This window comes from Pararge aegeria, chromosome 16 (assembly GCF_905163445.1).
Source record: "Pararge aegeria chromosome 16, ilParAegt1.1, whole genome shotgun sequence".
In the NCBI taxonomy this organism is placed as follows: Eukaryota; Metazoa; Arthropoda; class Insecta; order Lepidoptera; family Nymphalidae; genus Pararge; species Pararge aegeria.
In genome coordinates, this window is record NC_053195.1 from 6,884,385 (window position 1) to 6,902,389 (window position 18,005).

Below are 18,005 nucleotides of genomic sequence, written 5' to 3' on the forward strand. Positions count from 1 at the left end.
TTTTTGTTCTGTATTTATGTATCATCATATCAACTCATTACAGGCCCACTACAGGGCACGGGTATCCAATGAGAAAGGATTAAGACCGTAGTCCACCACGCTGGCCCAGTGCGGGTTAGTGGCGGTATTTATGTATAAGAAGTATTTATTTCAGATTGTTATGTAATGTATATTTGTTTTTTTATTATTTAATTATATTTTGGTTTTGAATAGTTGTTTATTTCTTATTGCCTGACGCAATAAATCAATAAAATAATTATGTTAACATGAACGAAGATTAGGAAGAAAAAGAAGCCCATACGTATACAGAGCTTTTAAATCCCATTAGCTATCGAAACTTTGAACTTATAACTTATAAGTAAAGCTGTCATTAGTTTAGAAAAGAGAGCAGTTATGCGCTTTATAATGCCCGTATTTATAATTATTAAAAACTCAATTAATTTATTTTCATTGAATGAAGATTTCAATGAATTTCAATTAAGAAGAAACACTTAAATGAACGCAAAACATAACATAATACAGGTAACACAAAATAAGAAGAATAAAAAATAATTTAAAAATGTGGGCATTTAAAGGGGTCCTTATTGCTGCTTTAATTATATGCCACAAAAAACCGAAAAAAAATACGTATAAGCTAACATCATGCATACAGTGGCGGTACTACCATACAAGCCGAAAAGCCGGGCTTGCGTTACAATAAATATCTCTTTTAAAGTTTTCTCGACTATTCCGAAATGAAATTAACAAAATAATTAAAACTTGATAGCAATGAGGATATAAATACAATGTTTTAACTTTTGCTTAATAATGTATATACTCTTTGTCTACTTTACTGCAAGCACTACGTTACTGTGGCAGGTAGTCTCTGTGGTAGCAACCAGCCGAAAGGCGCGGCGCCGCGCCGAACTATCACTATCGCGCTCTTCTCGTGTCTTCGTACGCGATCGGAGGCCCCGCTTTGTCTCGCTCACACTCATTTGCTGATATGGGGCTTTTATTTTACTGCTCTCTCTCATAGAAATTTCAATGTATTTAGCAGAGACAATCTAGATTATGTAATAATTTAGTATGGAGATCAAATGCCAGATTGCGAGTTGAAGTTAGTGAAGATGACCAGCGAGCGAATTGAAACAGCTTCACGCGTGTTATTGTTTGCGATACAACTAGTTGACACTTGACAGATTCATTATTATTGATTAGTAACTACTTAGTAAGGAGTTTATTATTGTTATTTGGGTTGAATAGTGCATTTTACTGGTTTGTTTTCTTAAAAATTATAGTAAATATTGTTAAATATGAGCTCAATTTGTGTGCAAATTGTTTCTGTGGCGAAATCAAAAAATAATTGGCGAACAACAGGTACATTTTGCATATTTTTTTCTTATGAAAATAATGGTTGGAACGCGGCTGGTTACGACATAAATTACCAGGCATCATAAGAATTAAAGAGAACAGAACTCAAAGAAACACTTGGGATTACTATGATTACTTTTTAATTTTGGAAAACATTGCATAGAAACTTCTTCATCATAATTCGCGTGCTGACCCTAACCGTAGTGTTTTTCAAAGATTTGTTGATATGGTTTTTCATTTAGCACAACAAGAATGGTGACTTAGAGATCATGACCAGTTAAATTTGTCCTTTAGGTACTGGGCTTGCTTAAATTCAAAACCCTAGGAACGCCACTGCATGCATACAATAACAATTTCGTTCAAAGTCTTTACGCTATGTCTTCTCAATAAATAAATTACTATTATATTATCTAATAAAACATTATTGATGTCTTTTATTAGCGATAAAAGCTAAAATATGATGGTATGAAATTGTATCTACTCGCCACAGCATTTTATGGTCACTTCTAATCTGTCATCCACTTCCGGGCTGCTTGCTGTTTCCAGTCAGCTTCCAGTTTGACAACTACGCTATAAGCTTTAAAAACTGCGGTCCCGCTATAAGATAAGTCGCTTAATAACCGCTCAACAATGTCACGTTCTAACGACATAACTAAATTTTAAGAAAACGCTACCAGTATTTACCCTTAGTACAATTTCAATTGTTGAGTCGTTCTTGAGTATGGGATATGGATACACTGTGAAATAAAACCTATTTTTATATAAAACTGCTCGGCGACATCTCGTTCTAGCGAGAGAAGAAAACGCTTCCAGTCTACCCACAGTTTACTTGTAAACACAGAATCGTATATAAAATTCCAGTATGAATACATTATAAAGACTTGCAAAAAAAAAAAATTTAGTATGAAACTGTTTGGCAATATACATTCCAACGAAAGATGGCGATGTGTGTATTGTCGTGGAATATTTATTTTAGTTCAATAGTTGTAAGGCTATGACGAAAAGACAAAATGCAAGTTTACACGACAGTTACACTCAAACCTGACCGAAAATCACTGCAAAATTCTATTGAAAAATGAATTTCTAAGCTCTCGATCAAGTAACGTAGGCTTAATGAGTGCTATATTATGTAAACAGAGGTCCGTAATAGCAACTGCATCGAACGTGTAATGTATTGTTCGTGTTTACAGTTATTTGGCGAGCAGAACATTGTTGTGCGATTCAGCTCCACGTTTTGTAACATTGGCCGTATTTCATAGAACGGCTAAAATATTACTGTCGCGCAGCACTGATAATTTACTGTGATAAGAATCGGAATTAGAAATATCGTTACCCAAATAGGCCGCAATATACTGTTTTTTCTTAAAAAAATATTTTTGAAAGGTTTTATGCTTGTCCGCAGGAAAAAAGTCTTAAAGACGTATCATGTTCTTTTTTATCGGTAACATTCATAGATATGGTTTAGTAGTGTAAAAAAAGGCACACGAAGCTAGACCTAGACCACAATTTGATGGACACGGGGCGGCACTTAAGTTATTGTTTTCCACTTACCATCAGGTGGCCCATTAGCTTGGTCCGTCAATTATTACAAAAAAAAATCTCCAAATCATTTACTCCTGTTTTTGAAGAATTATTTATTAGCAATTGTTAAGTAACAATTATTCATTGTTAAGTCAACATCTCCTGAGGATGCTCCGGTTTCGGAGCGAAACGTGCGTAGAGGGTACATTGCCGAGGATCTGTTTGGTGTGAAGTATACGGATTGAATTAATTATAATTAACACTATACAGATTCTGCTGCTGTTCGCGGATTATAGAAATTTAAGCTTAATTTTCATAATTTATTCGCCATTATCATGATCTGACATGTCATGTTTTTAGTTTCGCAGTATCGGCATATGTTTTTTTTTTATTTTACTACAAGTAATCCATTGACGGACATGATGCAGTCTACGATAGGGTTGTGGCAGTTATAATAATCCAACCCAACACCCACGGGAATCGCGGTTTCTAAGCGACATCGTACCATCATCGTACCATATAAACGATATACTTACCTACCTAATACATTATAGTGTTTGTCGTGCGCGTATGTGTCCTCGGCAGGCATGCAGCGGAAGTGATGCCCCAGTCACCTCGTGCATTGTGTACCAAATAAATACAGCTTTATCTATGGCGTATATAAAACTCTATTTTTAGTCTCGCCACCGGGTGCAGCGTTGCACATGACAAGCTTACATAAACGGCTAAATACCGGGAAATTATGAAATACCAACATATCATAACGATTCTCTAGTCGTGCTCTTTTATAGGAGAGTCCATCTCTCCGTAGCTTCAGACTCTCTCCCACGCTACTTTAATGCGGGTTTAACGATTATCGTGAAAGTTATTATTTATTATAGTGACCGTGGGCGCTGACTTTGCCTATAAATTAGCCTTCTTATAATGGGTCTCATAAGAAGGCTCAGAGTCACCTCCTCGTAGTATCTCTACGTGACCAAATCAGGAATGAAGAGATACGCAGAAAAACTAAAGTGACCGATCTTGACAAATCGAGAAGTTAAAGTGCCCAGAGGCGCGGCATCGTTTAGAGAACCCATGGATGTACTGGAATGTCGACCTCGCACCCGTAAACGCAACGGAGTTAGACCCCTTATTATGTACTATTTAATGTATATGGGGTCGAATATCGCACCAAGTAATAATATTAACTCATAACTGGTTTTAGGAAAGACACGAACTATCGCATAAATATACGGGTAATTGGTACACGGGAAGCGCGTAAACGGATCGATCTGGCGTAAACTTGGATGGACGGATCGGGTTGATGAGATCCCAAAACAAACAAAAACTTCCGACTTCTCAAAGCCCTTAGAAAAATCAAGTTTACCCTAGTGATTTAAAATACTAACAAAGATTTTGTACCTTTCGTGAGACGAAACAAAGCGACGAAGAAATAAATATTTTGTCACACAGTATTTTTTTCTTACATGTAATGCTTTTGGGTACAGTATTGGAAAAATGTGTAATTTGACATTTTGGCCCTTGGGCGCGGAATAAGTACGTAAACGGTGGATGGTGGTGGATGAAATGTAGTTGAAATACCAGTTTGCTTCTTCTCATTACGGAGGTTGCATATTTCAACAGAAATAGACAAGTCAAGTGCTCAAGGCAACTCGCAATGGCTGTTAAACATGTGCGCATGCGTACATCATAATCATAAAAGCGTCTGCGAGCTGGTGATTTCCCGCCCCATTTATATTGTTTTACCCACTCCACTACAAAAGAAAGAAAGGCATCTATTCAGAATATTACCTCTATTCAGGGGCAACTTCGATGTAATTTATACATTTTCTGTAATTATTGAACTGGGTAAAATGTTGTACAATTTCAACCACACTGTCGCAGCAGTCGTGGCCGAGCGGTTAAGGCGTCTGACTAGAAATCAGATTCCCTCTGGGAGCGTAGGTTCGAATCCTACCGACTGCGAATGTTTTTGCGTTTGAATTATTTTTATCTTTATTTTTATCTACCTAGTGTATTTAATAATTAAGATTTTTTTTGTTTGTTATACGTCCTTTTTCTATTACCAAATCTATTACTACACTACCATAACGTACGAGCATGTAAATAATGTAATCTACTAGAGTTAAGTAATAATAAATGTAAATATTTTAATTTTTATTTTATATTCTCATTCTGTCCATCCTTGTCCTATATCTAACTAGGATAACGTATGTAAATAATGAAAAGTTAAGTAATTAGAAATGATTCGCACACGAGCGGCGGTAATTATTTACTGATGATAAAATTGTAGACAGACTGGAAATTTACAACGCCGTTGAGCAAAATTACAAGCGAAATGTCTCTCTCAAACTACCTTGATATTAAAATAGCTGCACGAAGGCATTACACGAACATAACTCAGAACAACAAAACTAACGAGCTTCCCACTCATTGATCGGTCGGAAGATGGCCGGCCAGGCTCTCATTAAGCCGCGTGCACGTGCGACGCCCACGGCATTGCATTTTACCAGGGTTGCGACATAACATGGCTCATATACTTAGCTATACACTTGTATAAAGGTACATGCGTCTTGTGTCAGGGTTGTGCTAGGCCGTGTGCTTCTTTAATTGGCTTTAACCAACTCCCGTACAATTTCCGATCCATTTTGCAATATTTCCACAGGCTATTTTGTAATCTATATGAAAATAAATAATCCAGTACTTGTTTAATCATTTTGTTATAAAGTAACGGAAAACCAAAATACCTAAAAGTTTTAGTGTTTTGTTTTTATTAGAATTATAATAAATATTTAACTTTGTTTATTATAATTCAATAGTTAAACACACTATACGTGGTTTTGCAATTTAAGTATCGATTTCCATATATTGAGAAATATAGAATCAGGGCCATAATTAATTCCTGGCTTTTATAAAGTAGAGCGTAAGAAAAACGGATGGTAATTCGTTAATTTAACAATAAATTATCACTTGCGACACGAAGGCCAGCAAGTCCGTACATTAAACAAACAGGTTTCTTATTCCCGTCCATTAACTACTTTAAATACTTCCATAATTTGATAAGATGAGAAAACCACGTAAGCGCGAATAAAAACACAATTTGTGCTGAATGAAACACTAAACCACATTAGCTCCGGCCAACTGGCACCCCTGCGCAAAATAAGTTTTCGTCATGGGATTACGACTCCGCGCCAGGGATTTAAAGGTTTCATTACTTCGCTTCGAGCTCTCCCTTCGCCTCTCCACGGCGGCCTTACCAATGTAATCTTCGTTATAAAATTAACGGTCGCTCGAACCCACTTTTCCAAGCTAAGATTCACCGAAAGTTCGTCAGTATTAAAACGCAGCTTCTGATTTGAAAGATTCAACTAAATACGCTAACACATAACCTTGAAATGGTAATGCAGTGTTTCGTCACACTTCAAATGACAGCACTTTAAATATATGAGAACGTGATAAAGCACTGCGTAACTATTCCGACGTTATATTACGTTTATTAATAAGGCCCTTAATGGACCTTTGCTTATAAAGGCTCACTAAAATCCATTATAAACTCGCATACACCCACTGCTTTCTTGCTTATACACACTTATAAAACCTTTTAGCATCACAATGTTGGCACAGACCTAATCTCGCATATCAGAAAGGGATTCAATGATCTTTCAGGCTAGTCTACAGGAAGAGTTGTAGTAACACTGTTCGAGAACAATACATTAAAGTAAATCCCCCGCCGCGTCTGTCTGTCTGTCGGAGCCCTAAAAACTGATAAACAACCGAACGGATTTTTATGACGGTTACGGTACAGTTTTCACTAACGGGTTTCACTACGGTGTTCTGTAAATTCGCTGAAATATAACGAAGATGGCATACGGACTTGGAGCTTTAATAACTTACGCTGAGAAAATGATTTATGATAAATAAAAATAATGTAGTACATGTTAAAGTAATCATTGTTTGTTTGTTTTCAAGAATTTTGATTGTTATCACTAACATGTTAGAATATTAATATAAAACCCGCCAAGCCTGCAATAATATAGGATTAAAGGTAGTAGAAATAATTATGAAATACATCAGTGCTTCATAAGCTTGAAGTCTTGTAGTAAAATTGTGTTTAGGCAAACGGTAATATAAATGATTCAACCCCTACCATAGATTACTTCAAACTTTTTATTATTCGAGTTTTTATAGTATGCACCTTCATCCCCTGATCAAAGTAACTAACCGGAGTCAAGCTAGGGTACGGTGCGTAGCGAGGCGAGACCTCTAATGTACAAACATTGCGGGCGAAATGAATATATTCGGCCCCATCCTCTCCACCCGTCCCCCAAGGGCGAGACAAGTGCACGTTTTGATTAAGTCGCTGATATGAATGTATGGAGGCACAAATTGGAAGGGACATTTTCGCTAAGATAGATGGGTTATTATATGGCTTCCTTTCAATAGCGTGCATTGCATATATGCAAATAAGCAGTGCATACCCTACCCTCAGGGTCTTACAGAGCTTTCAGATACGGACATTAAAGTTTCGTTATTAAAAATACACTAAGTAAAAAATATATATGACAGCGCCATGCATCTATTTGTGCTAAACACCTTGTGCATACCCTGGGTCCAAGGGCTATGCACGCCACTGCAGTTCATTTATAATAATAATTTATACCTATAGCTTAGATAATCTTAGTCTACACTGCAGTGACGTGCATAGAGGGTATGTACAGGGTATGCGATGATATAAAATGAAAAAAACCTCCAGTACGAATTAAAAATACTTAACGATAGGCTTACAATGTCTATTCTAAGTTTTTTATAACTCATTCTGGAGATTTCTGTCATTTTATATCATCTTCATACCCTGTGCATACCCTCTATGCACGCCACTGCTTCACTGTCATAGTTTGCTAAGAGTTGATGTAGAATTACCTAGAATGTTCTATTTTTTACTCACAACAGAACGAAGACGAGATTTTGTAAAAGGTATCTGTGTTTTAATGTAGGAATGAAATAATATTTTAGTGCCACATGCATCTTTGTATTATTTGTACTATGTCAAAGAAGGTGACTTATGGCCGAAATAATAATAAGTAATCAACTTATTAATTAGTAAAATAGTTTTCGACATTTTTTTGTAATGCAGTTACGAGTATATTTAAAATGTAATTAATTTTGAAATTATTTGCAAACGTTGTGAAAAACCTGTAATAAGCTGAACATTCACTTTGCTCACAACGTAGAAGCTTGGACATTAAAATATGTATTAGCAGTTGGTTTTCCTAAATAAATAAACCAAAATCTTCAGAGTGTAGATAGAAGTAGAGGAATATGAAATATTTAAACAAATGCTTGAAAAAAACAGTACTGAAGTTTTATTATGATCCATCTCATAGGTTACAATTAAAAGCAGTTATAACTTAAAATAACTTACCATGTATTGCATGTAACACCAATTACCATCCATGTATTGCATAATACATGGTATTCTATAATCCATAATAGTCCAGTGTTTAGTCCCTAAACAGTTTTTCGACTGAGGCGGCAGTTTATATTTGGTTCGTTGTTATGACAAAACTGAAAAAAGGTATTCCACTGTAAATCAAACACCAGTGCAGTTTTGTTGTGCAGCGCAGTGCAGTAAAAAAGTGCATTTTAGTTAAGTTTAATTATTTATATAAATTATTAAACTTAACTATAATTATATTTTAAATAATCGGCTGATAATACTAATGCTGAAGTAAGAAACCAGGTGGCGTGCATAGAGGGTATGTACAGTGTATTCAGATGATATAAAATGAAGAAAATCTCCAGTACGTGTCATAAATTCTTAAAGGTAGGATTTAAAAAATACCGGTTTCTACTTCAGGAAAATCAACCCTTATGGGGTAAACTTTTTTTATGTGAGTAGGTATGTGCGTATCTACTGAAAATTGATATTCGTTGATTCTTTTTAACCGGTGAAAATTATATGTCTATCGATATGTCTATATCAAGGGAGGAACAGTGAAAGATTTTTGATCTTGGAATTTTCCTTTTAAACATATAAGAGTAGTTCGTTATTACCATGTTCAAAACATATACCACTTCAAAAACGAAGAATCCTAAAACAATGTTTGTGCACAAAAGCCGACAGTTGTTCCCAATCGGACCAATCCTAACTGCAGTACGTCCCAAGTGTCCCGCTAATACTCCATATGGCGTTACACAACGCTCCCCGTAAAAATAACCACCATTACGAGACCGCTCACAACTGATATATAATGTAGCCAGCAAACAGTTCAAATTATACTGGTTCAATATTTATAGTATTGAAAGGGCGGAAAAACTGATGCAATGCCATGTGCATGCATTAGGGCTGATGAGACAATCGGACACCAGTCGCGTCGATTAGTTCGTGCAACTGGCCAGTGTGGCGTTATGACTAAAATTTAGTTATGAGTAAAAAAAAACTCATATTAGGAATCTGGACCTATATTAACATAACATATGACATGGCATTTGTTATTATTACGGTCTTTATGAAACCATAATTTTGTCTAAAATATATAGTATGACATAAGACCATAAGGGAATCCTTTTATGTGATAACTTATAAAATATGTCGCAAAAGAGTAGGTAGCATAAACAACTTTTATAACAAAGGAGGATAAATATAAAACATGTAACAATATGAGGACGGGATGAAGATTTTAAAAACATTAGTATGTAAAACATGTTTAAATTACGTAACAGATTTGAATGGTCGCCGAGGTGTGAAATGTGTAGGCGAACGTCCGTGTGAACCGCAAACACAGGCCCGCGGTTTCACTAAAAAATCTCATATTTTATGACATGAGTTTTCCGGTGTACGCGACATTACTACCAACCATTTTATCTACCTACTTGACTATTCTGTGGTCTATACATTCTGTGGTCTACTTTAAAATAAATTTACTGTACGGCTTCATTTTCCTGCCAATATTTACAGCTAGAAATAATTAATATAGTTAACTCAGGTAATTAATTGTAATGTTATACTAATATATAAAGCTGAAGAGTTTGTTTGTTTACTTGAACGCGATTTCAGGAACAACTGGTCCGATTTGAAAATTTATTTCAGTGTTGGATAGCCCATTTATTGAGGAAGACACGTTAAGACCAATAAAAACATAGCACCAATGAAGAATGCGCTGCGTAAACGGTTAAAGTGTCGATAAAATCATGTATCACAATGTTGTTCCCCTTTAAAAGTTCTAAAACAAAATCCGCAACAACATATTTCTATCTTTTAAGGTTGACTTATACGCGGACGAAGTCGCAAGGGGCCGCTAATATATAATAAACGTTCAGAGACTCGTTAAACTGAAAAATATTTAATATTGTAAGGTATTTAATACCTTTTATTTTCTTGCTATTGAATAAAATCTCGCACTACACTCCCAATCCTAACTTAAAAACGTACTTTGCCCTTGAGTTGCTCAAATAAGCATTGTATATGCATACAAAAGCAATACAAGTAAATATTAATAGGTACATTGCGTAATTATTCTCACCTTCTCACCTTAGGTGACAAAACGTAGCTCGTTTTTTCGCATTGTATTAGCAAAGCACCTCGGCATAGTAATAAATGAACTCATTTTCCTGGTGCAAAATTAGAATTCATAAATATAAAACTAACTAGGTGACCTGCGAAACTTCGTCTGCACCAAATCGGTTACTACGGGTTCGAATATCTTAAAAAAAAATGTGTGTGTACTCATGTACACGCGTTAGAAGTTATACTCCTTTGGCGTAACAAAATAAAAATCTTTCCAAAAATTTTATCTCTCGCCTCATTCTACGTTTGTAGGAAAAGGTATTTAATACATTGAAAGTTTTATTAAAACGCATTATAAATTAGTAATTTAGTTAAATAAAATTTATTTAAATATAACAAAAAAAAACTATATATTTAAAGAAATGGACATAATAAACATAAATAAATTTGGAATACTAATAGACTTATTAACGGACAACCAACATTAAAATTTGAGATTTATGTACAATTGAATCAATTGAATCACCAGAATGCGCCCGCAGACTTTGACAATTGAAAGTGTTCACTGTCTAACCTTATAGCTAACTTCGGGGTGTCGATTTCATGTGACGGCGCGCATCGTAAAAATTTACTCATATAATTTATCCCCTACGCGCCAAAAGAAGTATAACTTTGAAAACTTAGAACCTAATTTCAGCGCCACCTACCGGGTCCAGTTTTATTTTCAGACTTTATTATATTTCGTCGTAAATTTTTGTCTTTATGGAACCTCTCCATATTCTCCACTACACCTAAACATTATGGTATGGTATTAAAGTTCAAATTGACTTTTAAGTTATTAGGTACGAATCGTTTGTATGGGAGTATAGAAAAGTGTTGTTTTTAGACTTTTTCAGACAATTTAATTAAATTTTTCTTTTCGTAAGAACCATCTTCGTACTTCAAGGAGTATTATATATAAAAGTTACTAAAACCGTGTGCAAAATTCAGGGAAATTAGATACTCAACCATCCAAACATCCTTGAAGGCTGGCTGAAATTAGTATTAAAGACGGAAATCCGGTACCCCCATGCTCCACTATGGTGCTGTAAAATCTAATATACAAACTGCGTAAAAATTCGCAATCCCTAGAAAAAAATATTTTAATGTCTTTCATTTAACCAATATTAGATTGCGGTTATCATGGAAAGCACGTAATAAAATACTTACACCTTTGATATTTAGTTTTATATAATCGTTATAAGCGGTGAGAGTGTAGTGGTTTTTCTTCGGCTTATCTTTCGGGGGGCCCAGTTCGAATACCAGCACGCACATCTAACTTTTCTAAGTTATTTGCATTTTAAGCATTCAACTCACGTTTACTTCAAAGGTGAAGGAAAACATCTTGAGAAAACCTGCATTCCTAAAGGTTCTCCCATATATTCTCAAAGGTGAGCGGAGTCCACCAATCTGCAGTGCCATGTACCGCATTTGCCGAGCCAGTGTGGTGGAGTACGGCCTAGAGCCTTCTCATTGTGAGAAAAGAATATTGGGTTGATATGATGATGATGAATCGGTATAATCTTGATATTTTTACATACGAGAACAGTAGTCTTGGTGCGTGAAACTTCACATAAGCTTGTACTGTCATCTTTGGCGAAAATAAAATTTCGCTTAGTCTGGCGAAGATCGTTATTCCTTTTAACACAAACTCGCATTTACAGAAACAAATATGTTCTGCAGTCACGTAATCTGAAGGAGGTACTTACCTACGCAACTTACTCGGTCATTGTATTGTAGTTGGAAACAAACTGAGGTGTCACCTATCCGGCGCCACCGTGGCGGCACCTCTGGAAACCTGAGAGCAAGAATTTGCAGGATTGGCAAATGTGTGTGAATGTGTAATTACATACATTCTAAAGGATTCAATTACTTCGTAACTATAGCCTATGTCTACGTTGGTTTACTTTTAAGATAGACGGAATTGCTGCTTGGGATTTGATCCGCTAGTATTTTTTTCTTGTCTTCCAGTCGGTTTTCTCAGCTTGTTTATCAAACCTACTAGCTTATCAACCACTAGCTTATCAAGGCAGGAATGTAGAAAAACTCTAGATACTGTAACTACTCTCACTGCAATACAAAATCTATATATTGATTATTTATTGATGGATTTATTGTATTAGGTACTGGAAGCTCTCACTTGCGCTTTGAGCGCTGGAGTTCTAACTCTTGCAGGCAGAGCCCCATTCCGAGGCATGCCAACAAGCCCGCGTTACGCTGTTAAAAACATTCGGGTTAATCAGCTACACAAAAGCCGAAAAAAAATGCGCTTTATGACTTTTTTAAATCTTTATAAGATACGAACTGTAAAACTCCGTTGTAAAACTGAACTCTTCCCCGATTCTTGTGGACCTGTCCAGTATATCATTGTAAGCAGACACAAACAGAGTAACTTAAATAAAGATACGATTTTGTTTACATACTAAAAAGTAATTCTATAGCAGTGCAGGAGAATAATACCGGCTTAATACGATAAATTAAAAACTGTTTTTCTTTATTATATCGTATATTCAAATTAACTATTTTAAAACAATGTTTACACGTAAATAGTGAGAGTATTTAAAAATAAGACAAGTATGAAATAATAGACTATAGCTGTTGAACCCTTGACATCAGCTTCGATAAATATAAACATTATGTTACCATACAGTTAAATTGAAGAACTTTTTTACTGTTTTTACAAGTTTCCACTTGACTCTATTTCTCGGTGTCATTTCACACTTAACTAAAATATTTTCGTTTAGAGTTACAGAGTTCCTAAGTTATTGTTTCCACTCATAAGTGATGACGTTTTTAAGTTAGCATATTAGACAAGTTAGTACCTATATGACTATGACTTTACTTACGCGACAGAACTGGCTCAGACAAATAGTTGTTGCTAAATAATAATAATAATACTTTCGCTGAAAGTCAACCTAATACTAAGCCAATGCTTAACTTGGCCATAGTATCTACAGAGTTTTGTGAATTAGCACCACTGACATCTATTATATTATAGTACGTGTCAGTGTATAGGTCAAACGTAAAATAAGGCGAAAAATTCAATTTCCGAAGAGGCTTTGTATATAACCTACTTTCCAACAAACCTAAAGACGCGGTCGCGTGAAAAAAATACGACAAATTCTTCGGACTACCGCCTGCCGGTATAGCTGAGGTGTCAATAAGTTACATTCGGATTCACGCTGAGAACTCCGCTGTTTGTTTGTTTGTACCCAATTTATTTTAATACAAGTTAGGTTTTTTTTCCATACAGAAAAATGCCAGTCCACTTCACTAGAAGTTAGCCCTTGACTGCAATCTCACCTGGTGGTAAGTTATGATGCACTGGGTCAGTGACTTAGCATGTTCTAGGCATTGATTTCCCATATTATTTAACTTTTAAAAAACCTTTTCCCTTTAACACCATAGCATACCAACTTGTTGATTTATGCCACAACTCTGGCTGTGTCGATTAAGCAAAGCGTAGTAGATAAAAACTATAAAATAGGATAAAAATTTCACTTAAATCAAAGTTTGTTGCAGTTAACATTTCACTTTTAGTTATTAGAAAATATTTCCTCCAGCCATTCTATTATAAGTCGTCATAAAATCCTATTTCACGAGGGAAGCGGCGCGAGTGCGGACTTGTCAAATAGGCCAGGCGTCGACAGGTTGATAGCCAATGGAACCTTGTCGCACTAATTTACGGCGAATCCGTGATATGTTTTATAGTATGAAAAATAACCCTACACCAATATAAAAGAGCGATCATAAAAAATTAAAGAGTGTATTAAAACGAGATTCGTGTTCACTGAACTGAGTGGTGATAGCTATAAAACAAATCTGGTCATTATTTTTTCTTTAGCCTGCGTTAGGTACTTTAGGCACAAAACACTTTAAGACAGAAGTTTTCGTTATAATCTGTATGTAGGTCAGCTTTTTTATGATTGTTGTAATTTTTATATTTAAGTCATAAATTAAATGAAAAAATCTTCTAATTAAATTAATAAGACATGTAGAAAATAAAAAAAATAAAAACAGGAATAAATAAAGTTGCGACCCTGCCAGGATTCGAACCTGGAATCTTCTGATCCGTAGTCAGACGCGTTATCCGTTGCGCCACAGGGCCGTTGATACCATCGTCAAAATTGTTGATCATTAATCTAGCATTTATATTTTACTAAAAATTGTGTTTGAATATTATAATCTTTTTGAAATCAGTAAATATAGATAAATCACGAAAATTATTAATAATAAATTTACTTAATAATAAGGAAACAAATAAATACACATATGGAAAACTTTTAATATCAAGTAGGTAGTTCAGCTAAAAGTGGGATACGATCAATACCTATATAAGATTTGTGCGCAGCATCGTGAGCGTGCCCTCGTTACATAGCATTGTTATTTGTTGCCATCACGTGTCGACAAGAGCCGCTTTATTTGTTGCCTTGATTTGCTTACGCAATGTAGGCATCTTATATCTCTACTTTCTTATTCAATCCAACCGAAATCTATAGATATATTACTCAGCGACTTACTGAGCAATGGCTTTACATATTAAGCTAAGCTTAAGACACGTTCTTTGTGCAAGAGAAACAATGAAAAAAAAAAACTTGAACTCTTATAACATGTACTAGGATTTTACTAAAAGAAGAAGCGGACTAAATGGCACTAAACATTTTAACAATCATAGCACTAGGAACCCAAAAAGCGAGTGTATTTTCTCATTTCGGGAATCTTAAGAGTTCTATTACTAAACCTTCTTTATCAGTGATTCCATTCCAAGTTCAAGTGTGAAGCACTTGTTTCCCAAACCGCTGATAAAGGATAACAATATATAATTATGTCAACAGAACACCTACAAGATAACTCTACTACCCCTTAGCAGATCCCGAATAAAAACGGCTATTAAGTCGAGCGATCACTTTAGAAAGACACAAACGTTTCAACACTCGAAAAAGTTTCGCTCCACTTATCTCACAATTTGTTATGTGTCAAAACACACAACCCAAAACAAAATTTTAACATTTTTCCCTGATAAGGTATCGAATGGGTTATAAAAAAGAAACTTAAAACACATTCAAATATCTATTTAGTAAAACAGTATGCTATCTTTAATTTAATGTTGAATATTCATAGTCTACTTGACTAAACTCTTTTAAAAGTGAGTGAATGCAGTAGGTCACTATCTTCTGAGATAAATGAGCTTTGCATACTTTTTTAACACGTGACATATAATGTTTCTTATTTACATATATGAACAAAAATATTCATATCATATATATCTACATTTTACTCATAACTTGCAAAATTAAAACTTTTCTTTATGCTGCTATAAGTGTCACCAAGTTGAAATTCAAACCTAATTTGCTCTGTTATAATATTTGCAGTGTAATTCAATTCAATTTAATAAGCACTAATGTGTAATTATGAAAAACATGAAAAAGATACCTACGTAAAACATTGTACCGAATATAACCAACCAATATGTCACAATATCCGTTGTTATCCAGTGTCCCAGCTGTTTCCACTATTTATGTACGCTTATCAGTGGGGGTCAAGAGCGCGCCTTCCGCCCGATATGCTATCGCCTATAAAGAGCCAAAACTCAGCATCCTACTGGCCTTCTAAATGCTTGTTAACGTATAACCAGCGTAAGCAAAATACTTGACAACATAATCAAATAAGAAACAATACCAAATAACTAATCACCAGACACTGAACTGCACATTTTAATAATGTCAAGCAATTTATTTGCTTCACATTATTAAATAATAAAAAATAATTATTACCTATTGTTTCTATTGTAGAAACGTGGAATCACGAATGAAATTATAGGCAACCCAGGTCATTCTCGTCTGTTTATTTATAACTCGAATATCAATACAAAGTACAATAAAAACTATTGATAACGCGGAGCCTGTCACTGTTTTTGTTGCTCCGTTTGCTGACAGCATGATAAGAAGTGTTTTAGATAAACTTATTGGAAGGTACAGTGATGTGCTAAATGCTTATTCATATGCCAATGGCATTGAGCATATTGGCGGTAGTTCATCCCATATTAGCCTAATCAAGCAATTCCTTGGTGACGGCCGAACACTTCAGATTTTCACATTTGGAATTAGCGCCATATTGTTTTTTTTTTCAAAACATTTAAAACCTGAACACTTAGGAGGACTTAGAGTCTAGTTAAGTCATTTAGAAGTTATGATGGAATAAATAAAATCGTATGTATACATATATGAAGTCTGAAAACATTTTCACTCCTACTTAGACAGTCCTGTGAAGATTGTATAGATTTTAGTTCGTATTTGCTTTGTAAACGTAAATCATTTTTCATAACTTTCGATACCATTTTTTTTTAAGTTGGTTTTTATCTAGATTCCTTTTCAGTAAACTGTTTATCATCATCACGCATTGTCGATAAATAACTATGTTAACTACTAAATAAGTTTGACGTTTCTTAACTCGTCAAAAGCTTTTAGTTCTTGACAGTACACACTTCAGAATCTTGCGTGCGTGCTTCAGAAATCAATACACAATTTGGTCCGTGTGCACGTGGAGATGACGATTTTAAATATTTTCTTACCTTTTAGTCCCTCAGCGATATACGTGAAGCAAACATCCTGCCTGGATAAATATTGGCTTGTCCGAGATGGTCCGGACATCACAGACATGTGCTAAACGCCTATCTAGTGTAAACTCCGGATTATGACTTTTTTAAGTCTCTTACCTTTCTATTTGCCCTTGTCTAACTCTTGCGCAAGAATAAATAGGTAAGATTTTTTCTATTTTACGTGGTCTATCGTAGATAAGTGTATGTAGAATAAATAATTATCATATCCGTTCTCAGCCTTTCAAGTCACACTGCTGGGTATATCATATATGCATCTTCTCGTAGATGAGAGCGATATAGATAATGTTGATGATGATTTATTTGTAGGTACTTTCATTTAGTCCAGTGGATGTGCTTCCGAACTGTCTTTGGATCAAGGGATGAAATTCGCAAGCTTGAAATCCACTTTGCGATTAAATTAGGATACAACAAAAAGCTGGCAGTTATCCCGAAAACACTCCTAAAAAGGTAATAGGTAGAGGTAGCAGGAAGGCGACCGGTCATAAAGATATACCAAAACTTTATAAGAATGCTAATCGGCAAGTGTAATGAACAAGTATATTTTCATTTTAAATTTCCTGCCTGTTTATAATGCCTTTCCAAGAATATGGCTCGCTACTGGATATCCCGTCGGTACTCGGTACTCCTCTGTTATTTTGAACTTTCATAATTTTTATATAGCCATTTTCATAATTTTTTATATAACCTTCCTCTTTGATCTGGGCTCCGGTGATTTAGTATCCCCAATCCAACTTATATCAAACACAGATGATGCATAATTTTGGCCTGCTTTTTTAAATAGTCTATACGACTATTTAAAAAAGCAGGCCGAAGCAGGCAGAGGTAATGCTAACACTTAAAATCCTGGCAAAACAGAATTTCACAGATATTCAAGTCGGCAATCACTAACTCTCTCAATTTTCATCCCTCTAGCTATAGATTTGACATGGCGATATTACTGTCCGTTAACGAGACAGTGTTCCC

At 35.1% G+C, this 18,005-nt stretch overlaps 2 non-coding genes across 2 annotated transcripts; one reads left to right on the plus strand and one right to left on the minus strand.

Annotated features, from left to right (window-relative positions):
• Window positions 1-4,760: 4,760 nt before the first annotated feature.
• Trnas-aga lies at window positions 4,761-4,842 on the plus strand. The gene has a single exon. It is a non-coding gene; the product is annotated as a tRNA-Ser (tRNA).
• A 9,616-nt stretch (window positions 4,843-14,458) lies between these two features.
• Trnar-acg lies at window positions 14,459-14,531 on the minus strand. Its single transcript has one exon. It is a non-coding gene; the product is annotated as a tRNA-Arg (tRNA).
• Between the last annotated feature and the right edge of the window lie 3,474 nt (window positions 14,532-18,005).